The sequence below is a fragment of the Suricata suricatta genome, chromosome 16, assembly GCF_006229205.1.
Source record: "Suricata suricatta isolate VVHF042 chromosome 16, meerkat_22Aug2017_6uvM2_HiC, whole genome shotgun sequence".
Taxonomy (NCBI): Eukaryota; Metazoa; Chordata; class Mammalia; order Carnivora; family Herpestidae; genus Suricata; species Suricata suricatta.
This window is the reverse complement of record NC_043715.1, coordinates 3,443,733-3,466,377: the sequence shown is the minus strand read 5'-3', so window position 1 is coordinate 3,466,377 and position 22,645 is coordinate 3,443,733. Positions and strand designations below refer to the sequence as shown.

The following is a 22,645-nucleotide window of genomic DNA, read 5'->3' as shown; positions in this document are numbered from 1 at the left end:
TTCCGCGGGGTGCGCGCGCGCCGGGGCCGAGAGGGTGGAGGGGGAGCCGGGAGCGCGCGGCGTGGGGGGCGGCGCGGCGCCCGGGTGAGGATGGACACGGGTCCCCACCCCCCGGTGGCGGATGGTGTCGCCAGGTGGCTTTGGGGTGGAGTCGGCTCCTGGGTCCCGGGGGAGGAAGAGCCCGCAGGCTCGTGGAAGGGCCTGCTGGCGAGGGGGGCCCGGAACCGGGGTGGGAGGGACGCTCGCCGAGTCGTGCTGTGCGTCCAGCCTTAAGTTTGCTGCCTCTCTGCTCCTGGGGCGGGGGGCAAGGCCCGGGGCTCCGGCCGGTCCGCCCGCAGCCCCGCGCGTGCCTTCGCGGGGCTCCCCCGGCCCCTGGACGGGCCGGCGAGCACAGAGCGTTGCGGACGCCCCCCAGCACGGGCGCAGTGTCCGGAGCTCCGTTCCAACGGCTGGACCGGTTCGGGGTGGACTGAACCAGTAGCCAGGGGACTGGGAAGGTCGGCAGGCGGTCTTCTGGGAGCGGGGGGGGGGGGCGCGTTTTCCCGCCTGGCCCGGGGTTTGTGCTTCGCGGGGTGCCTCCTGGGTTGGATTCGGGAGAAGGACTTCGCAGGGGGCACCAGCCAGCAGTTCCTGGAACCCCATGGGTCAGCGTGGGGCACGGGTGCCGACCTGCGGACTGAGCAAGAACTCCGCTCTGCGAGGGCCCAGGTGAGGCGCCCTGATGTGGCGAGTCAGGGGTAGAGCCTCGCAGACAGCTGTCAGACTGCCACCCAGGCCACTGTCACCTAATGCTGATGTTTCAGATCCATTTGGTGAGAGGCACCCCCTCGGGAGACCTAAGCCAGGGGGAGCCAAGACACAGACCACCGAATGGAGCAAAGCAAAGATAGAAAGGTGTTGATGGGTCATGCACCAGCGCTCCCCCCCCTCCCCCAGTTTTCTGTGCGTTTCCGCTCGGAGGTTCGTTTCCCTTTGTTCCGAGTCTCCCATCCACCGGCACTTGTTTTTTATTTTCCATGTGGTTCAGAAATAGGACTGCTTACGCGTTTGAACATGGGGCGAAAGGGTTTTGAGATCAATTCACAGTGAAAAAGTTGACTCCTGAGATTTTCTTTTTCCATAAAAGAACTGAAGATGGTTGAGGACCCGCGGGGAGGCACTTAGTGATGAGCAGGTTCTCTCTAGCCTCTCGTTCGGCTCAGGGATCCGTTCCCATGTGGGGTTTTGTTTTTGGTTTTGGTGGTTTTTCTGCAGTTTGTCTTCTGTATGGCTCGCGCCAGCTACTGTGATGAGAGTTTGTATTCCTCGAGAATGTGACAACGAAGGACCATGAAAGGCTGCCACTCATTGACGGGAATAAATCACACACCTTAAATGATTGGCTTCTGGATTCCAGAAAGTGGAGAAAAGTGATTCTCTTTGCATGACAATTTGGTTCTTTGGAGGTAACATTGCTTTCTGGGGACCCCAAGAGAGGACTCCTTTTAGGACAAACCCTAGGAAAGATTAGGGATGGAATGAGTCATTCTACATGCCTCTCTCTTTCTCTCTTTGTCTCTGCTTCCTTTCTCAAAAAAGAAAATAATCAGGTTAAAAGAAACATCAAAAGCAGCCTTTTGACGATTAAAGATCATGATTAAAAGCTTTTGGAAGATTAAAAAAAAAGTCATGTAAATTCAACCAGCAGCAGGAAAAATATGCACAGGAGGGAGTAAAAGCCTGTGGCCGATTCTAACCCCTCACTTGGACATGATGGTACTTTAACAAGGGCTCTCGCACAAAATCTCGGTCGATCTTCACCATGAATTTGGAGTGATAGGTGGCATTTCATTCCCATGTCACAGATGGGGAAACTGAGGCCAAGCGACCGCCCAAAGTCACTTGGGTACTAGGAGGCAAAGCGAAACGTTAAACCGAGCCGTCGGACACCAGATGCGGCGGCCCGTCACCGGCCGGTGGAGTGGGGTGTGGGAAGGACAGGTCACAGCACATCCGCCCCAGACCCTGCTCTCCTGCCGCTCATGCCCGTCACGGAGTCAGCTCAGCGCGCTGTGCCCTTGGCCGCATCCCTCCCCAAGCCTGAGAGTCCGCATCTACTCAGATTTGTTTATCCGCCGTAGAGAAATCTAGAAGGAAGCATGATCTTGCTCAATTGCTTCGTGTTTCCAAATAGTCTAGGTGTCTCCAGCCGGGTGAGGCAAGAGCGCGAGGCAATTCTAGGGAGACGCGCCCTCAGAGCTTTCCTAGCCCTCCGCCCGGAAGACAAATGCAGTGGTTGTGAAACCTCAGGGCTGACCAGCGGTTTTGTTTATTTGATGCAGTATTTCACACGTGGCACTGTCTGGGTTATGGCGCCCCTTTTTTTTTTTTTTAAACAGGGCACAGCTGTTCTCATTAGAAAAGAACACGCTTTAATCCCACTTTCTAGATCTGGGCATAGAGATCCGGAAAAGGACTTCAAGGGGAGGTTATCTGAGATCCGCCTCGGCCGGCAATGGCACAAAGCAGACTTAAAAGCCAAGACCGTGGAAAGGGCACAGCCACAGATGTTAGATCGGAGTGAGAAAGGCGCCAGGCCCAGTCCTCTCCTCCGTGCTGAGGATACTGCGTTCTTTTCCGGACATCACATTTAATAAACAGAAAAAAACATTAAGAATATTCATTGGAAATGGCTACAGTGGTGAAGGACTTAGGGCTGGTCAGCCTGAGAATCTGGCGAGCCATGATCCCGACGGTTTCGGGCTGTGTTTGATTTATTAAGCCTGTTTTCTGGTAGCCCAAGAACCAAAGGATACAAGCTATCTGAGTAGACAGACTTTAGATTTAAGGACTTTATCAGGCCAGATTCGAATCATGCCCCTCCCTAGGGCCTTCCCAGTATTCTGAGGACTGAATTCAGACGTCTCACGTGGTGTCCTGTGGGGGTGGGGGAGGCTCTGTGAGTGCCAGCTGACCTTGCTTGTGCCTCCAGACTCATCACTCACGAAGTCCCACCTTCTTTCTGTGCCTTGAACACAGCCAGTTCACTCTGCCCCAGGGCCTTTGCACTCGCTGTTCCTTCTGCCAGATTTCCCCATGGCTGGCTCCCTGTCATTCACGTCCCTGCTCTAATGTCACCTCCTTAGGACTTCCCTATGATTAAAACATTTTCTGCCTGGTCCCCAGCCCACCCACTTTATTACTTTATAGTGTTTTATTTTTTTTTCATAACAATATCACGAATGACTTTCTTTGAGAACACTTTTATTGTGTGCTGCCCGTTTACCACTGTATCAACAGTGCCCCAAATAGTGCCTGGCATATAGTAGGTGTTCAATAAATATTTGTTGAGTGAATGATTTTTACGACAAACCTTTTCAGAGATGGGAGGGAGCTGCCGTGGTAGATACCAAGTTAGTTTTCCTGCGCTACAGACGGTCAGGCAGAGGCTGCCAGGCGACCCAGCGTTGGGTAGCTGGGAAACCCAGACCACGTGTCCTGGTGCCCCGGGGCTGCTGTGACGAAGGACCACCAACTTGGTGGTTTAAGACGGCATATATTTATTCTCTCGCAGTTCTAGAGACCAGGAGTCCAAAATCAAGGCGCTGACAAGGTTGCTTCCTTCCTGGGGGTGCAGATGGAGGATCGGGGTGTGCCTCCCCCCCGGCCTCTTGCGGGTTCCGGCCACGACGGTGTGCCTTGGCTTGCAGCGCTCTTCTCGCTGAGCATGCGCTCGTTTCTGTTTCTTCTCTTACAAGGACACCATCAACTTGGTCGTATTCCATTATGACTTTATCTTAATTTAACTAATCACACCTACAAAGACCCTATTTCCAAATAAAGTCGTGGTCCGGGGCTTAGGACTTGAACATGTCTCTTCAGGGGGCACAGTTCAATGCATAGCACCTTCTCACTTCAAGACCCAGTGACATTTTAGAGGGGAAATCTGCAGGAGGTGCTGGGTTCTTTTTAGGGGTAATGGCATGGATTTGGATATTTTTACGTAAATGCATCTTGCAAGGTAAGAGATGACGTGCATGTGTCACTAGTGAGGAGGCAGAGGGTCTGGGCAATGGTGTGACTTGCCCAAGGTCGCGAGGACAGGTGACTCTCCTGCCTCTGGCTGCAAGGCCGCAGCCTTCCCCCCCTCCCCCCAGCCCCCAGCCCCCCACTAACAGCTCTTACCGGGAATGCAAGCCCAGGGTAGGGTGCGGGATCTCTCTGAAGGCCCGGCAGGAGCCCTGGAGGGAGCATTTCCTTCCCCTGTCCTTGTCATGATGGCAGAGCTCCTGGATATCCCACAGTGGCATCTGGGGTGCAGCCACACCAGCACCGGGCCGCACGTGGCCGGCCTGGATGGATGCTGTCACGGCAGGAGAACTCGCATTCCCCCTTGTGGGGCTTTTCCGGTGACTCAGAAAGGCGTTTCCATGAGGTTTCAAGCGTCCTGGTGTTTGTTGTCTTAGATTGTGACCTGAAACATGCAGGAAATTCACGGAGAAACTTTTTGTGTTGAGGGCCAGGGGGGCAGTGCCTGAGAGCCGGGCAGGCCGCCAGCAAAATGTCTGAAATCATTTGCACTTGTGCCTTTCGAGACCTTTTTATCTCTGGCTCTGTCTCACCTTGTTAAGGGAGATAGTCCTGCCCGTGTTTGGTTTAATTAATTTTTGGACTCTGTGATGCACGCAGATGGTGCAAAATTCAGACGCTACAAAAGATGTCTGGTGCAAAGAGGTTCCTCCCTCTGCCTCCCCTGCGCCCTCCCCAGGGCCTGCACCTCCCCTGCGCCCTCCCCAGGGCCCCCACCGCCACCAGTTTCCGGCGCCTCCCTCCAGACCCGATGTCCCCTGTGCTGTCCCTGACTGCCACCCTCCCACACAACCCGAGGGCCATGCTCTCGTCCCTACTTTCCAGTCCCCCTTCCTCCTGTGTTTTCAGAACGCTTTCCGTGGGCCCCTGACGGGCCGAGACGGTCCCATGCGGTGGGAGCCGGCGACAGTAGTGCTGCCAAGAGTTTTCTATTTGGAGGCAAGGTGCAGGGAAGAAAGGCATCTGTGCCTTACATCTGTGATGCAAAATGTGCGTCCGGAGGCAGGCGGGCGGGGTGGGGGTGCTCGTACTGGTGGGCCGGTTTAGAGTCCCCTTCCCGGAACTCGGGGCTCAGCCCTGACGAGGACACAGGCGCTCAGCCCCTCTGGAGGAGAGGTGGGGGTGAGGGGGGAGCTGTTGCCCAAGAGGTTGTGTGGGTTGCCATGTGCGCTCTCTCTGGGGTTGTCGCTTGAACCCGCACAAGAACACTACGGGGTCGCTGCCCGCATCGTCCCCAGTTCACAGATGGGAAAACTGAGGCCTGCCGTCCCGCCGCCCATAAGGGCCAAGTTGGCGTGCAGATCCAGGCAGCTTGTCTTTCTGTCCCAGTGTCCCGTCCAGGCCCCGCGACACGTTTCTCTGTCTCCCCGCTTCCTTGGTCCGGGACGGCTGTCATCTTGCTTTACATACGGCGGAGCGGGCCCGGAGGGCAAGGGCAGGTCACCGGTGGCGTGCGTGCGGGGGTCGGGGCTCGGTAGATGCTACGTCGGGAGGACCTGCTTTCATCCGTGGGGGTTTCTGGGCTCATTCCAGAAATGTTCTCTCGCCTCCCGGAGTCCAAGACCAGTGACGATTCGTTGGGCCGCGGGAGCAGTCGGCGGCCAGTGCTGAGGGACACGGCAAACCTGGAGGGGAGGCGGGAGAGGGGAATATTTGCTTCTCCTCATTACCGAATCCGCCTGGGAGAACGCCGTGTCCCCGAGCCGGGCTGTCCTTCCACGGCAGGTGCGATCGGAGGCCCTTCCCTCCTCGCCAGGCATGACTCACAGCGAATGACTCACCGGGGCAAACACGACCAGACCAACGAGCGAGCGAGGGAAGAGACGAGAAGCCAGCAACAGTGGAGCCAACGACACATGGAAAATGCCGGAGCAGAGGAGCCCAGAGGGCTGCTGCTCGCTGGCACCGTTGAGTTAGGGGGTTTGGGGCTGCACCCAGGAGGCTGAGATACAAAAACAGGGCCCCACTGAAAGGGGGGATTGCCTCCTGAGGGACGAAAACCAAATTCTGAGTTAATGGGAAATAGCGAGCATGAAGTACATGCATTAAATGAGATAACACTGCGACAAACCTAAACCAGAAAAACCAACACAGCAGCCCGATTGAAAAAGCGTGATTAGCGCTGTGTGCAAGGAAGTGGGAGGCCAGTGGCTGGGGAGAGCGTGTCTGGTCCCCCCGCCCCCGCCCCCCGAGAGGGGGCAGCTTAGCTGAACTTCACTAAACAGCAGAGTGGCTCTGACCATCTCGATGCTCCATGTGGATAATACAAAAATACCTCATTTCTCAGCTCTTACGGAGGAAAGAGGTCTTACGTGTAATTGAATTTTTAACGTAAGTAGAATTAACCAGACTGATCTATCCCATGGCGAAGGGGTCTGAGGTCATCTCCCTGCCTCTCCTAAGGAGTCCTGGCCAGCTCTCCCCGAGCGGCCCCCGGCTGAGGGGCCCCACGAGGTTGATGCCTCCCGCCTGGTGGTCACGCCTCTGTCCTCACTCGAATGCAGCTCCTGACTCCGCACGGCCACCGGAGTGCCGCATGTTTGCAGAGCGTAGATCAGATTGTGATGTCCCCCGCATGGAGGCCCTCCAGGGCTCTCCCGTTGCTCCTGGGATGAACTCCCAACCCCTTAGCTTGGCCTCCAAGCCCCTGCCCGGTGCCTGGCTTGTGGCCCTGCTGCCCTCAGTTCCTTCCTTCCCTCCTGTGTCTCCCCCGCTGAGCCGCATTGCCTCACCCCTGCTTTAATGGGCCAGGTTCATTGCACTGCAGAGCCTGTCCGTTTGCCATTTCCTCGGGCGCGGATGCTGGTCCTCCAGATGGTAGAGTGACCCTCCCCGGCCTCTCAGGCCCAAGGAGCCCCCTACCTCCGTCTGGTTTCTCTGGCCCAGCGCTGCCCAATAGAAATACAGGGTGAGCCGCGTGCAGCCACACTAAACAAGTAAAGGAAACAGGCAAAATTAATTTTTATGGTGGGTTTTATTTAATCAATTTTTACCCAAAATATCACTTCTATACCTAATCAACATAAAGATTATTGATAAAAAAATCTTTTTTTACATTTATTTATTTTTGAGAGACAGAGCATGAACAGGGGAGGGGCAGAGAGAGAAAGAGACACAGAATCTGAAGCAGGCTCTAGGCTCTGCACTAGCTGTCAGCACAGAGCCGGACGCGGGGCTCGAACCCACGAACCGTGAGATCATGACCTGAACCGAAGCCGGCTGCTCAATCGACTGAGCCACCCAGGCACCCCCTTTTTTAAAAAGACTTTTTTTACATTTATTTTTGACAGACTGTCAGTATAAAAATTACTAGCGAGACCGCTTGCATTCTCTTTTCCCACTAAGCTGGAAGTCGGTGTGGCCAGCACAGCTCGGTGAGCCGCGATTTCATGGACTCCCTCGCCGTGGGTGTCAGACGGTGCCGTGCTCTATTTGGTTCGCAGCACGTAACCATTTCTTTCCTCTGGTCTCTGCCCTGAACATAAGCCCTCTGAGGGCGAGGCTGTTTGTCCGCTTCACCTGGCACACCGCGCATGCACAGCCGAGGCGGGATGGGGGAGACACACCACAGCCGCTTCCCCTTAGAGGCGGTCCCGCAGCCCGTGCGCTCAGAGCCGGTTTTAATCAGAGGAGCTCAAGGCCTGAGGGTTCCTGCGACCAAAAATATCAACTGTTCGTGTAGAGACTTACGTGTCGTATCGTCCAAGGTCTCTAGCGATCACTTTTTATTGGATTGGGGGGAGGGGTGTACAGCGAGATAACCAAAGGGAGAAGGGTTTTCACTGGAAGCACTTACGCGGGTTGAGATTCTTTGGCGTGTTTTGGGGCTCAGAGTTCGTAGAGATCAGAGGTTTCAACTGGGGAGACATCTAGGGACAGTTTTGACCTTCACAACGGGGCGGGAGGCGGGGGCTGCTTCTAGCATCCGGGGGCAGAGGCCGGGGATGCTGCCAGCACAGACACCCTGACGCCGATGGTACTGCCGTGCGGAAGGCTGCTGTCATCCGTGTGGCTCCCACGTTCCCTGCGTCTCTGATCACATCGGGAAGGCGCTGGGCCTCAGGAAGCCGACAGATGCTGCGCAGACCCCTCTGTTTCTCCCTTCTCTCTCAGGTTAAACCTGCCCCCGCTTAGCGGTTCTTCTAAAAGCGTGGCCCAACAAAATCGCCTTCAGCGAGAGCATTTGAAAGAAAACCACCTTCCCTTTTAAGTCAGGAGCCAGCATTCTGCAAGCCAGTGTCCAGAGGACCAGGATCAGGGGGCTCGAAGCGCCCCCTGGACGCCATTTAGCTGCGTTCGGAGCAGAGCAGCTGCAGAAACCGATCGCTTTTCACTTACCTGCAAGTGAAGGTCTGCCAGCCGCGCTTTACAGAAACGCTTGTTCACGCTCCGGAGCAGGGTCGGAGCACAGAACTACATGCATTCTAATTCTCGTCATACATGGAGTCCCCTCCCCCTTGTGGTGGGGGGCGGGAGAGGGACTGGCTGTGTGCGTTTCCAGTCTCAGGCTTTGGGGCCACGGCTGACTCTTGAACAACACGGTTCGAACTGCACCAGTTCCTTCAATGCAGCTATATAGTTCTGTATTTCTATTTTTTTATTTTATAGTTTATAGTCAGGTTGGCTTCCATGGAACACCCAATGCTCATCCCCACAAGTGCTCCCCTCCATGCCCATCACCCCCTTCCCCGCCCCCTCCCCCATCAGCCCTCAGTTTTTCAGTATTCAAGAGTCTCTGAAGGTTTGCCCCCCTAACCCTTTCCCCCATCCCCTCCCCCGTGGTTTTCTGCTGAGTTTCTCCCATTCCACATATGAGTGAACATATGGTATCTGCCTTCTCTGCCTGACTTATTTCGCTTAGCATGACACCCTCGGGTTCCATCCACGTTGCTACAAATGGCCAGATTTCATTCTTCCTCATTGCCATGTAGTACTCCATTGTGTATATAAACCACATCTTGATCCACTCATCAGGTGATGGACATTTAGGCTCGCTCCATGAATGGCCTATCGTTGACAGTGCTGCTGTGAACATTGGGGTACATGTGCCCCTGTGCGTCAGCACTTCTTTATCCCTGGGGGAGATCCCCAGCGTGCTATTGCTGGGTCATAGGGGAGTTCTGTTGATAGATTTTTGAGGAACCTCCACACTGTTTTCCAGAGCGGCTGCACCAGTTTACATTCCCACCAACAGTGTAGGAGGGTGCCCATCTCTCCACACCCTCGCCAGCATCTATAGCCTCCTGATTTGTTCATGTTAGTGACTCTGACCAGTGTGAGGTGGTATCTCAGTGTGGTTTTGATTTGTATTTCTCTGATGATGAGTGACGCTGAGCATCGTTTTATGTGTCTGTAGGCCATCTGGATGTCCTCTTTGGAGAAGTGTCTGTTCAAGTCTTCTGCCCATTTCTTCACTGGATTATTTGTTTTTCAGGTGTGAAATTTGGTGAATTTCTTACAGATTTCGGATACTAGCCTCTTCTCCGATATGTCATTTGCAACTGTCTTTTCCCGTCCTGTCGGTTGCCTATCGGTTTTCCTGATTGTTTCTTGTGCAGTGCAGAAGTTTTTATCTTGATGAGGTCCCAAGAGTTCAGTTTTGCTCTTGATTCCCTTGCCTTTGGGGATGTGTTAAATAAGAAATTGCTGCGGTTGAGGTCAAGGAGGCTGTTTCCTGCTTTCTCCTCTAGGGTTTTGATGGTTTCCTGTCTCACATTCAGGTCCTGTAGCCATTTGGAGTTTATTTTTGTGTGTGGTGTAAGAAAGTGGTCTAGTTTCATTCTTCTGCATGTTGCTGCCCAGCTCTCCCAGCACCACCTGCTAAAGAGGCTGTCTTTTTTCCATTGGATACTTTTTTCTGCTTCGTCAAAGATGAATTGGCCGTATACTTGTGAGTCCAGTTCTGAGTTCTCTATTCCACTGGTCTGTGTGTCTGTTTTTGTGCCAATACCATACTGTCTTGATGATTACAGCAGTTATATATATTTTTTATAAATACAGTATAGTACCGTAACTGCATTTTCTCTTCTTTAGGATTTTCTAATAATGTTTTCTTTGCTCTAGCTAACTTCATTGTAAGAATAGGGTATATGATCCACATAACGTATAAAACACATGTTGGTGGACTGTTTACGGCATCGGTAAGGCTTCTGGTCAACAGTAGGTTATGAGTAGTTATGTTTTGGGGGAGTCAGAAGTTAGGTGCAGATTTGCAGCTGCGCGAAGGGTCAGCACTCCCCCCAACCCCACCCCCTGTGGTGCAAGACTCAGCCGTCCCCGCAAATACACGCAGAAGTTGTAGCAGGCTTGGTGATCTTTGTCATCCTGCTGGATTCTCCCATGAGATCTGACTTGGTCTCCATTCGTTGTGTGTGTGTGTGTGTGTGTGTGTGTGTGTGTGTGTGTGTGTGGTGGGGGAGGCCGTGTTCTCTTTGTTGGGGGGTGTGTTTTCTCGTCTGATCAGAAGCTTCTATTCAACCCAAAGGATACTGTCTCAAATGCGTCCCCGGGCAGAGTGGAGTGCTCCGACTTCCGGGCTCCCACCACCGCCTATGTCCTGGAAGTCTAGCGCGCGCCCTCGCTGCGATCACTTACTTGTCCCTGCCCCTCCCTAGATCGCAGAAAGCAAGGCACGTCCCCTGTGTGTCTTTGTACCCCCAGCACTGACCACGGTTCCCACCACACGGTAGGGGCTTAATATATATTGGTAAATGAATGACCTGAATTCTGCAGAGTAACACCTTTGTACCTGTCTCCATCGGTACTGCCTCCGTCAGAGGAGAAAGGGAGGCCACACCTATGGGTGGTGACATTCCAGGATGTGGCACTGAGCAGAGATGACAGTACATTCCGGGGACAAGAGCAGCCATTTTCCCTGGCTCTGTTTTACCCATTTGAGGCCATTGTAGGCAGAAAGCGTGGGCTCTGGACGCAGCTCTGTAGGAAGCACTGCGTGACCGCTGCCTTGACGTCACCCTGTCACTCCACTGCTCTGGGTCCATTGCCCGCCTGGAAACGACTTCCGAGAGTCTGTGCCTTTCGCCTGAGCTTCCCTCCCTGTCCCTCTCTTGTCGGTCCGCCAACCTGCACCGTCTTCCGGAAAGCTAAAGTCTCATTCAACCCTCGCGTCATGGAATTATATGTGAGCAGAACAAGGTCTGGAATTTTTTAGGGCTTAGCTCTTTTGTTCCCGCAGCTTTGCCAGGATCTCGTTCAGTGTCGTGATTTTTCGTTCATTCGCTTCTTCCCTGTAAGCACTGAACGCCTGGCCTCGGTGGGTGAGCAGTGCTGCCCCTTCCTTGCTCGACGTCTGCTGAAATAGGGAGTCGGAAACCTCGCTAAATGCTTGGGGTAAATGCCCGAATCAGACCTTGCCTGCCTCCCTGACAAACAGCGAGACTCCTGCATCGCGTCTTCTCCCGTGGCGCTGGCTGAGAGAGGGCTAATCCACGCCGGGGTCCCACGGGCACTTGGAGGGCCCTGCTCTCTACCCCAGATTAGCGCACGTCCGTGTCTGCGTCACAGCAAGGCGGTGGGCGGCTCTGGCTCTGCCTGGGCTCCGCTAGACTCGTTCATCCTGGCTCAGTGGCTGTGGACCGCGTTGGCCTTCCCCGGCCCTAAAGCTTCTTCAGCCGAGAAGTGGGGACACCGATAGACCTGGCCCAGGTGTTACGGGAGAGTCAGACCCGGTTGTCCGTGGAGCTCGGGGCCCAGCGTGGAATGTGAGTGGTGATTGTCATTTAATCGGAGCATTACGGAACAGAATACGGATCGCTGTGCTGAAGAACGCCCAGACCGGCTTGGCTCGCTTATGCCACTGCGCTAGCCACGGCCGGGTAGGAAGCAGCGGCGTCGACCCTCTCGAGAGCACATGGCCCCGGGGACCACCGTGGCACCCAGGGGCACAGGGCGAGCCACGTGTGCACGGGGGAAGGAGGAGCCGTACCTGTTTTGAAATGTCTGCAAATGCCATCGTTTTTTGTTTTTGTAAAAAATTTTTTGAGTGCACACGAGCCAGGAGGACGGGCAGAGAGAGAGAGAGAGAGAGAGAGAGAGAGAGAGGGGATCTCAAGCAGGTTCCGCCCTGAGCGTGGAGCCCAATGTGGGGCTAGACCCTACGACCCTGGGATCATGACCTGAGCTGACATCAAGAGTTGGATGCTCAACCGACTGAGCCCCCCAGGTGCCCCTGAAAATGCCATCATTCAAAAATGAACTTGTGAGGGAAAGAAGGTTTCAAAGCTGTGACTCGATGCAGCTTCTGAAATGTGTGGTGTAAAACCCTTTAACATGCTTGAAGCAAAGAGCCCTCATTTCCCGTCTCAGACTCTGCAGGGTCAGTGACGCTCTGTCATCAGACCCAGCGTGGAGCGTCTGCGCGTCCGTGTGTCCGTCTCTCCCTCTCTGTCCTTCTGTCTCTCTGTCTCTCTCTGATCATCGGAACAGCCTAGCACGGATGTTCTGGCCAGAGGCACTCGGTGAAATGCCACTTTCCTCCGTGTCCTGTTTTGGGGGATTCTGAGTCCAAAAATAGCATACTTGATCTCTGAGGTGGACCCCGAGAGTCTGGGGCGTCGGGAAGGTGTTCTTGTTTGCTCAGTGAGGGACCAGCAGTTGGGAAACGGGGCAGATCCCTCCAGGAGCGAGAACAGACGAAGCGGGCGGTGGAGCCGCGGGCGGCCCGGAGACAGGAGCCTCGGCTCATCCGCCGTCCCGGCAGCGGGACTGGGACCGCCCTCCCCGGGTTCTCCTGCGCTTTGCTGCGTGACAGTCCCTGGCCCAGGTCCTCGGGTGCAGGGACAGGCTGACGAGCGGCAGAGGTGTGGGCCAGGCTGTGGCCAGGCACAGAGGCTGTGACCCCGGGCCCCACACGCCCCGGGCCCCGCTCGGCTCTCTGCTCGGTCCGTCCCGCCCAGAGCTGGCCGATGCGGCGTCTAATTGCCTGAAAGTGGGGTTTGCGTCTTCAGGAAGGAGCGGGAGTGTTTCATCTCTGAAGGAAGGGGCCCCGGTTAGAGAAGCCCGTCGTTTTCCCTCACGCTCACGTGCCGGGTTCTGTGCAGCGCACGCGGGACTGCAGGCGGGGGAGGGGGGAGCGCGAGGTGCTTGTCCCCGTGTCACCCAGGGCGCACGCGCTTTCAGGGCCGTGGCTCAAACCAGGCCCCTCCCTCGGGGCCCCGAAGGGCGGCTCTGGCTGCATGTCTTTTTTTTTTTTTACATTTATTTATTTTTGAGAGACAGAGCGTGCGCAGGGGAGGGCCAGAGAGGGAAAGAGACACAAACTCTGCAGCTCCAGGCTCTGAGCTAACGGTCCGCACAGAGCCTGACGTGGGGCTCGATCCCATGGACCGTGAGATCATGACCTGAGCCGAAGCCAGACACTCAACCGACTGAGCCCCCAGGTGCCCCCGGCTGCGTGTCTTTCTTGCAGTGCCGAAGAGGGAGACCCCAACGTGACGGCCGCCCCGGAAGCCAGCTCTCTCCCTCCCCTACTACAAGGTCACCAAGAAAGGGAGTTCCTGTCCCTGCTCAGGCAGACGGTCTCTAATGGCTAGAGGCGCTTCAGGACCTGTCTGGGGCGTGACATAGTGCACGGAGAGGGGGACAGAAGAGCCACACAGCTGGTCCTGACTGTTCAAGGGTGATGGGGAGCACGGTCCTCAGAGCAGAGAGAGAGTCCTCACGTGTGACATGGGACCTTGTTTTAAGAACGTCACGCAGGGAGCTCTGACCTTGGGCTCCAGCTCGAGGGTTCCATGACCCCGAGTCATTGTCCCCTCAGAACAGACGGGGTCCTGCCCTGGGCATGTGGGCCCGTCACGGACAGTCGTCACCTCAGAGCAGCAGGCCGCCCACAGCTCTGTGGAGCCCCTCTGTGTGACTGGCCTTGGCCCTCCCTTCTCTCGAGGGCCCTTGGTGCTCACGGCAGGTGCATGGCTGCGCTGCTGACAGGGGACGGGCGCCCCCCAGGGGCCCCCAAGCGCTCAGGAAGGGGTCCGGACAGAGTGTTGGCGGGTGCTGGGCAGCCCCCAGGAAGCGAGCCGGCCACTGCACTTGATACTGCTGTGTCCTAGCTTCCTGGCTGCGGGGCATCACGCTGAACCTCACCTTGGTCTTTGGCTGTTTGCGCTTCGTGTGGAAAATCTGGCGGGAGTCGTGTCTCTGGATTTCCGTCACTAAATCTGAGTCTCTTCCCGCTGTGCGGTCAGGCCTGCCACACGCGGCTTCTCTCCTAGCAGCGTCTTCCCTGTTTCATCTCAAAACAAAGCTGACTTGGGGCACCTGGGGCGTCAGTTAGTTGAGCGTCCAACTTCGGCTCAGGTCACAGTCCGTGGGTTCAAGCCCCGCATCAGGCTCTGTGCTGACAGCTCGGAGCCTGGAGCCTGCTTCAGATTCTGTGTCTGTCTGTCTGTCTCTCTCCCTCTCTCCTCCCCTCCCCTGCTCATGCTCTGTTTCTCTGTCTGAATAATAAACATTAAAAAATAGAAGAAATAAAAATAAAACCAAGCTGGCTTACGTGGAGTACTTTCTACATGCCTGACCTCTTCCTCCATGGAGACAAAGGATGAAAAAAATCACAGCAAAACGGGGGACTCCGCTATTGTAGACACGCCTCCTCTCTGCCTCCTTTCCCACGTTCCTGATGCTCGACCCTGTCTATAGGAGTCGGAGCGTTTGCCCCCGGAGGCCCTTCTCTCCTGCCTCAGTCATCTCTGGCCGTTCTCTGTCCACTGGAGCCTCGGTTGGGTTTTGCTTTCCTCATTCACAGGAGGGACCATTCCTTCCCTGGGGGAGACCGTCCTGGCACGTTACCCGCAGAGGAGAGACAGCTTCTCCATGGACGGGTGCCATCCTTTGAGGTTGGCTGGTGGTAGAGATTGCGGCGGCTGACTGAGTTTCCCCACGATCTCCAGGGACCCTGGGTCAGAACCTGCGTGTCAGGAAGGGTGTGCAGCCCTGAACAGATGCCTGGATGAAGTGTGGACAGAGAAACCATGGGACACGCGCCAGGCGGGTGACGGGCGAGCGCTGGCCAAGCAGCTGAAGAGTCGGGTCTCCAGGGCCCGACTTTCTATGAGGAAAGGGAACTACCACGGACTTGGCCCCTCCTGTGTCCTGGGAACTCAACTGGTTGTTTCCACGTCTTTTATGTTTCCTTTTTCATGAACATATCGTAAGATGTCTCTAAGTGTTAAAACGTGTAGATCTGTGTAGCCACTACTGCATTCGGTTAGGAAACAAAACGGTTTCTCCATCACCCCCCGGGTCTCCTTGGGTTCCCCCGGAGGTCACATCTACTCCATCCCTGACTCCCGGCAGCCACTGTCGCCCCTGTTCTGGAGCGCGTCTTCTGGAATCACACCACCGGTGAACTTCGGAGCATGGCTCCTTTCACTCAGCGAAATGCGCCTGAGGTCCACGCACGGCGTTACGTGCAGCGGGTTTTGTCGCCGGGAGGCAGGCCAGTGCAGAAGCCACCGCACGTCCGGGATCCGCTCACCTGCTGAAGGACCTTGGCTTGTTGGCCGTCTTTGACGATTTCCAGCACAGTTGCTAGAAACATTGGCGTACGGATTTTTGTGTGAACCCAGGCTTCTGTTGAGTACATTCTAGGAGTGGTGTTTATGGGTCACGTGGCAAGTATATGTTTAACTTTGTAAGAAAGTGACCCAAATCTTCTCTGCAGAATTCCACGTAGCGTGTGCAGGTCCTCTGCCCTGAAGGAGATGGAGCGGCACTACCTACTCCTAAAGTAGGGCTGCCCATGGCCACGCCTCCGAAGAGCAGAGTGTGGAAGGAGAGAACAAGCCCGGCGAACGTGACCTCAGCCAGGCGATCAAGGTCCACAGTACGAACTTGCGATGGTGTATCCCTTTGACCTGACGTGACGACAGTGCCCTTGACCTCTGGTCCTCTCCCCCAGATCCCCAACCCCAGTCCGGCCATGAGAAGAACGTCAGACACATCCCACCTGAGGAACGTTCTACGAAATACCCAACTCACACTCCTCAGAATCGTCAAGGTCTTCAGAGCCAAGGGAGGCGTGAGAACCTGTCAGGGCCGAGAGGGATCTCGGGAGACGGGGTGACGAACGCAGGACCCTGGAACAGAAAGAGGCCAGTAGGGAAGAGCTGAGGAACTAGGAACGAAGTGTGGACGTTAGTTCATGAGAATGGATCGGTATCGGTGCATGAACAGTGACGATCTGCCTTGTTGATGTCAGGGGCTGACAGTGAGGGAAACTTGATGTGGGCTCTGTGGGAATTCTGCTCTCTCTGTACCGTTTCCATAAATCTTAAACTATCAACATTCTAAAAGTTTAAGAAAAAAGCACAGCCCCTGCCAAGCCATTTGGCATCCTCATCCCCAACACATGAAGGGTTCAGTTCAGCGTCACCGTCAACCCTTGGGGCTCTAGTAGTTTTTATTTTAGCCACTTTAACAGATGTGTGATCATAGCTTGACTTTCCCCGTTGGCCGACAACGTGGGTCTCTTCACCTGCCGGCTCGCCATCCGTCTGGTCGTTGTGCCGTGTCTGGCCTCCTGCCTCGTTACTGAGTCGGCGCTCCTTACAGCGTGTGTGCAGGGTCTGTCCACGTTCCGGACGCGAGTCCACCGTTGGCTGTGTGACCCACAGGTGTTTTCTCCCGGCCTGTAACTTGCCTTTTTGTTGTTTTACCAGCAATTTTCATGCAGCAGAATCTCTTAATTGTTATGAAGTTAAGTATGCCAACTCTTCTTTTTATGGGTGGTGCTGTTGATGTTAGGTCTAAGAACTCTCGGCCCATTTTATCCTAAAAGTTTTGTTTTCCATTTGGTCTGTGACCCATTTGAGTTTTTTTTAAATAAGGGGTAAGGACTAGGTCCAGGTTCTTTTTACCTATCTACCCCCGTCCCCCATCATCTACCTACCTACCTCCTCTATCTACTTACCTACCTACCTGTTTATCTGTCATCTCTGTCTCTCTGTCATCTATCTATCTGTTGTCTCTCTCTCTGCATATTTATCTATCTGTGTATCTATCTGTCTATCTCTGGCTGCCCCTGGGTGTCCAGTTGTTTGAACTCCACTTGTTGAAATGACAATCATTGTGCCCATTGAGTTGCTTTTGAAACTTTGTCGAAAATCAGCGGTAGTTGTACGGGGCCCTTTCCAGACACTGTCCCATCTCATGCACCTGCGTGTTTATCACCCACTGCCACCACCCTGTCTGGATTACCACACCTCTCATGGTCTTAAATCAGAAAGGATGCTTCCTCCAACTCTATTCTTCTCTTTCAAATTAGTTATTCTCATTCCTTTGTCTATCCATGTAAATTTTAATTTTTTTAATGTTTGTTTAATTTTGAAGGAGAGACAGTGGGGGAGGGGCAGAGAGAGAGACACACACACAGAATCCGAAGCAGGCTCCAGGCTCGGAGCTGTCAGCACAGAGCCCCATGTGGGGCTCGAACTCCTGAGCCGTGAGATCATGACCTGAGCCGAAGTTGGACACCTGAAGGGCTGAGCCCCCCAGATGACCCCGGTGTTGTTTCTTTAAATGCTTGGTAGAATTTGCCAGTGAAACCACCTGGACCTGGAGATTTCCTTTTTTGGAAGGTTCTATCCATTTCCTTAACAGTTACAGGACTGTTTAGGTTGCGGGTTTCATTTTGGATGAGTTTAGGTAGTTTGTGTCTTTTAAGGCATTGGAGCTAACATCTCGTCTAGCGTCTTGGCTTTATGTGTGCCCTGTTCTCCCTGAAAAGTCCTCAGGACCCCCAGGGATGTCCCTCTTGTTCTGTCTTGATTTTGGTCATTTGCGTCTTCTCCTCTTCTTCGTTGATTTGTCTGCTAGCGGGTTCTCAAGTTGAATGATCTTCTTCCAACGGACATTTTTGGTTGTGTTGCTTTGTTGTTTCTCTTTTTAAACCTCATTGATTTCTGCTCTTTTTTATTTCCTTTCTTTTATCTGGTTTGGGTTATTTTGATCTTTTTCTAGATTTTAAGAGAGAAGCATGAATTATTGTTGGAGACTGTTGTTCTCATCTAACATAAGAATTTCACTTGTAAACGTCTTTTTAAGCACTGGCTTAGCTACATTTCAGAGGCTCTGATTAGTTGTATTTTCACTTTCATTTAGTTCAGTACATTTTCTTGTGTTCTTTGAGACTTCCTTTTTGACCAGTGGATTGTGTAGAAGTGTGCTGTTTAGTTTCTGAATGTTTGAAGGTTTTCTTGCTATGCTTCTGTTAACTTCTAGTCTAGTTCCGTTATGGTCAGAGAACATGCTCTGTGTGATTTCAGTTGTTTGAGATTTGCTGTGGTTTGTTTCATTAGCCATGGTGTGGACTATCCCGGGGGGTATTCTGTGTGCACTTGGAGAGAATGTTCTGCTGCTGTTCGGTGAAATGTTCTATAAACGTCGATGAGATCTGTTGGCTGATACTGATCCACTCCTCCGTATCCCCGCTGGTTCTCCGTCCTCTACTTCCATAGACGGGTCAGAGAAGGTCCTAACGTCTCCAGCTACAACTGGGGGGTTGTCTTTTTGTCCTTTCAGTTTTGTCCATTTTTGTTTCACGTACTTTGAGACTCTTTTGTTGAGTACATGCATGTTTAGCATTGTTATACCTCTGTGATGCACTGATGCTTTTATCGTTCTGTGATGTTCCCTTTTATTCCTGGCAGTTCTCCTAGCTCCAGCCTAGACTTTGTTACTAATACAGCTTTTCTAGCTTTCTTTTTTCTTTTCTTTTTTTAAATTTTTTAAATGTTTATTCATTTCTGAGAAAGAGAGGGAGTGACAGTAGGGAAGGTGAGAGAGAGACACACAGAATCCAAAGCAGGCTCAGAGCCTGACGTGGGACTCGAACTCACAAACCGTGAGATCATGACCTGAGTTGAAGTCGGACGGCCAACTGAGCCACCCAGGTGCCCCTCTAGCTTTCTTCTGATTAGCGTTTGCGTATTTCTTTTGTCTCCTTCTATTGCTAATCTAACATGATTATATTTGAAGTGAATTTCTTGTAGGTAACATGTAGCTAGGTCATGTCTTCTTATCCACTCTGATCACCTCTGTCATTTAATTGGTGTGTGTGCACACTTTACACCTGATATAATTATTAGTCAGTTTGGATTTAGGGCTACCATTCTATTGTTTGTTTTCTCTTTGTTCCATGTAGTTTTCTGTCCTCTGTGTCCCTTTTCCTAGATCCTCCAGGATTATTTGAACATTTTAACATTCCATTTTAATTTATCTATTGAGTTTTTTTACTTTATACAGTTGACTCTTTAACAACTTGGGGATTGGCGGTACCAACCCCCTGCACAGTCAAAAACTCATATATAACTTTTAGCTCCCTGCAAACTGAACTACTAATAGCCTAGTGTTGACCCAAAGCCTTATTTACAACATAAACAGTTGATTCATACAAGTTTTATGTGTCTATTATATACTGTATTCTTACAGTGTAGTAAGCTACGGTAAAGAAAATGTCGTTAAGAAAATCACAGGGAAAAGAAAAGACATGACAATATTGTTCTGTACTTACTGAAAAAAATCTGCGTACGAGTGAACCCACTGTTCACACTGGAGTGTTCAAGGGTCACCTGATGCTGTTTGCTTGCTTGCTTCGAGTTTTCCAGGGTTTTCTCTGCGGATTACAATATGCACACCTAACTTTCCAGTCTATCTAGAATCAATATTTGACCACTTTGGGGAGAAGGAAGAAACCTGTATTCTCTCCCTTTCATCTTGTAGTTTTCCTACATATTACGTCCATTTATGTTGGAAACCTCATCAGCCAATCTTATGATTTTTGCTTCAACTGTCCCACACATTTTAAAGAACTCACGAGGAGGAGGAGAATCTGACGCATTTACCCAGATTTCCGCCTTTTCGTTGGCACTTGCTCCGCTCCTGAGGTTCCACATCCTTCTGGTATCAGGTCCCTTCTGTCTAAAGAAGTTTCTTTAGGTCTTCCCGAAGAGCAGGACTGCTGGCAGGAGACTCTCTTGAGAATGTCTTCCCTTCGCCTTTATTTCAGAAGCATTCTTTTTTAAAAAATTTTTAAAATGTTTTATTTATTTTTGATACAGAGAGAGACACACAACATGAGAGGGGGAGGGGCAGAGAGAGAAGGAGACACAGAACCGGAAGCAGGCTCCAGGCTCTGAGCCGTCAGCACAGAGCCTGATGCGGGATTCGAACCCACGAATGTGAGATCTGACCTGAGCCGAAGTCGGAGGCTAAACCGACTGAGCCACCCAGGCGCCCTCCAGAAGCATTCTTGGCTGGATGTAGAATTCTAGGGGGGTAGCTCTTTGCGTCCAGCACTTAAAAACTGATGCTTCCCTTCCTCCTGGCTGCCTCCGTTTCTGTTGAGAAATCGACAGTCCCCGACTCCTTATTCCCCTATGTGTATTATGTTGCTTTCCTCTGGTTGCTTTTGAGATGTGTTCTTTGTCTCTCGTCGCCAGGAAGTACGTTCCGATGCACGTGGCTGTGGATTTCTGCCGGGTTAAGATTGCTCCTTTTTTTGTGCTCACATTGCTGCTCAAGTCAGAAGGCTTATGTCCTTTGGCAAATGTGGGGAGTTTGGGTCATTATCTGGTCAAATAATTTTGTGTCCTGCCTCTTTCTCCCTCTGGGCCCCGAATGACACACGCATTACATGTTTTAGTGGTGTCCACAAGCCCCCAGGGCTTTGTTCATTGTTTTACGAAATCATTTTTCTCATTGTTGTTCACATCAGGTCGTTTTCACCGACTGTTCTCATGGTCACTGATTTTCACCTTTGTCATATTAATTGTGCTATAGACTCTATCCAGTGGTTTTTAATCCTTCAGTTACTGTACTTTTTTAGTTCTGAAATTTCCATTTGATTCTTTATATCTTCTGTTTCTTCTGAGTCTTTTTATCCTTCCAAAAACTCCTTCCTTTTGGAGTTTTTTTTTTATAACCACGGCTTTGAAATCTTTGCTAATCCCAATAACTGTGTCACCTTGGCCTTGGCATCTATCGGTCATCTTCTCCCACGTGAGCTGAGGACTTCCCTCGTTCTTGGGGTGCTGAGCAGTTTGGGATTCATCCTGACGATGTCGATGTTATGTTAGGAGGCTCTGGCCCTTGTTCGGATCCCACGGAGAACGCCGCTGTCTCAGCAGGTGCTCGGATTCTGAGTCCCCTCCAGGCTCCGTATCGGTTGTGTCTTCCAAGCCTTTATGGTGCTCTTCAGACCTGCCCCCCACGTGCCGTCCCATGGCCAGCGGTCTCTGGCAGGGGTCTTTCCAGAACCTCCGCACCCAGAGTCTGTGATGTGCCGATGCGGATTCTGTCCATACGTGCGCGGCCTTGGGGTGAGCCCGGGGCGCACCCACAGCTCCGTGGGTGGTTCTCTCGAGCGCCTCCCTCTTCACAGTGTCCCCAGCTCCCTCTTCACAGTGTCCCCAGTCCTTTCCAGGTCCACGGCCTCCTCCCCTTGGTCCTTGTGCCAGAAAGCAGGGGTGTTACATCTCCTGCTCTACTACACTCTCCCTGCACTTAGCTCAGGTCTGTGACGAAGCAAGGGGAGGATTGAGAGAGAGATCCAGTGGCTTTTCACCCACCTGAGAGTGCGGCTTGTCCCACGGGCGGGAAGGTCCAGGCTCCAGCACTTTGGGCGTCTGCGCTGCTGTTGTCCCTGCTCCTGCAGAGTCACCGGGGGCCCAGGGGCCCAGAGCCAAGACGCAAGGAAAACCCTGGGGTTTGGCTCCCTGTGTCTGAGAATCAGGGACCCCTTTCCTGCTCCTCAAGCAGGACTAGATGGCTTGTGCTGCGGCTCGCTGTCCACACGGACGCCCACTGCCGGGCGTCAGGTTCTGGTGCGTCCAGGTAGGGGTCTGGAGTGGGGAGCGAGTGGGGCGCCGGCAGACTCCCCGCTACTTTGCCGGCTCTTCCCTCATCGGCCTGCTGCTGTTTGGGTTTCAGAGACCTCAGATCGCGGCTCGGCTCCTTCTGTCCGGGTTTCAGCACCACATTCAGCAGTGAGACAGGGCGGGCCGTGCTCACTCTGTCTCCCGACCACGAGGAGGCCCGAAGACGTGTGTTCTAGAGGCATTCAGCGACGAAACCCGGATCGGACAGAGGAGTGGGGAAAGTGGGGTGTGTCGGGGGCGGGAGGACTGTGCTTCGTGCAGAGACAGGAAACCACAGGCTGAAGGAGTAAAGTCGACGTGAACCGAAGCGGCCGATGCGCAGGGTCCCCGAGGGACGCAGGGAGCCCCTCCCCTGACTCTTCCTCCTCCCCGTGCGGAGGCGGCCCCTGCCCCATGCCGGGTCGAAGTGAATGGTTTGGGCTGACCGTGAGCAAACGGGAGGGGGATTTCTCCGGAGGAAGGAGCCCGTGCTCCGGATGCCAGGTGTCCGTGCGGCCGTCACCGGCACGTACGGGCTCGTGCTGCGCCGTCCACTTCGGCCCCGATCGCGAAGCCAATTCCGTGAAGCAAGTCTGCCTCTCTTTCCCTCTCACCTGTGCAGTCCAAACCAGCACAGCCTTTGTCACAAGATTAACTCTTGTTCTGCCAGGACCTTCTGAATGAGTGGCCTTTTGATGCCA

At 53.2% G+C, this 22,645-nt stretch overlaps 1 protein-coding gene across 3 annotated transcripts in view; it reads left to right on the top strand.

The window, feature by feature from the left end:
• The first annotated feature begins 555 nt into the window (after positions 1-555).
• The window catches only part of KIAA0513 (KIAA0513 ortholog), a 56,867-nt gene continuing 34,777 nt past the window's right edge, over positions 556-22,645 (top strand). Inside the window, exon 1 of one of the 3 annotated variants that reach the window (XM_029924127.1) lies at positions 556-708. The gene's annotated coding sequence lies outside the window, so the exon portion shown is untranslated. The remainder of the gene's footprint in view (positions 709-22,645) is intronic. The other 2 variants (XM_029924126.1, XM_029924128.1) reach the window with 2 other exon arrangements.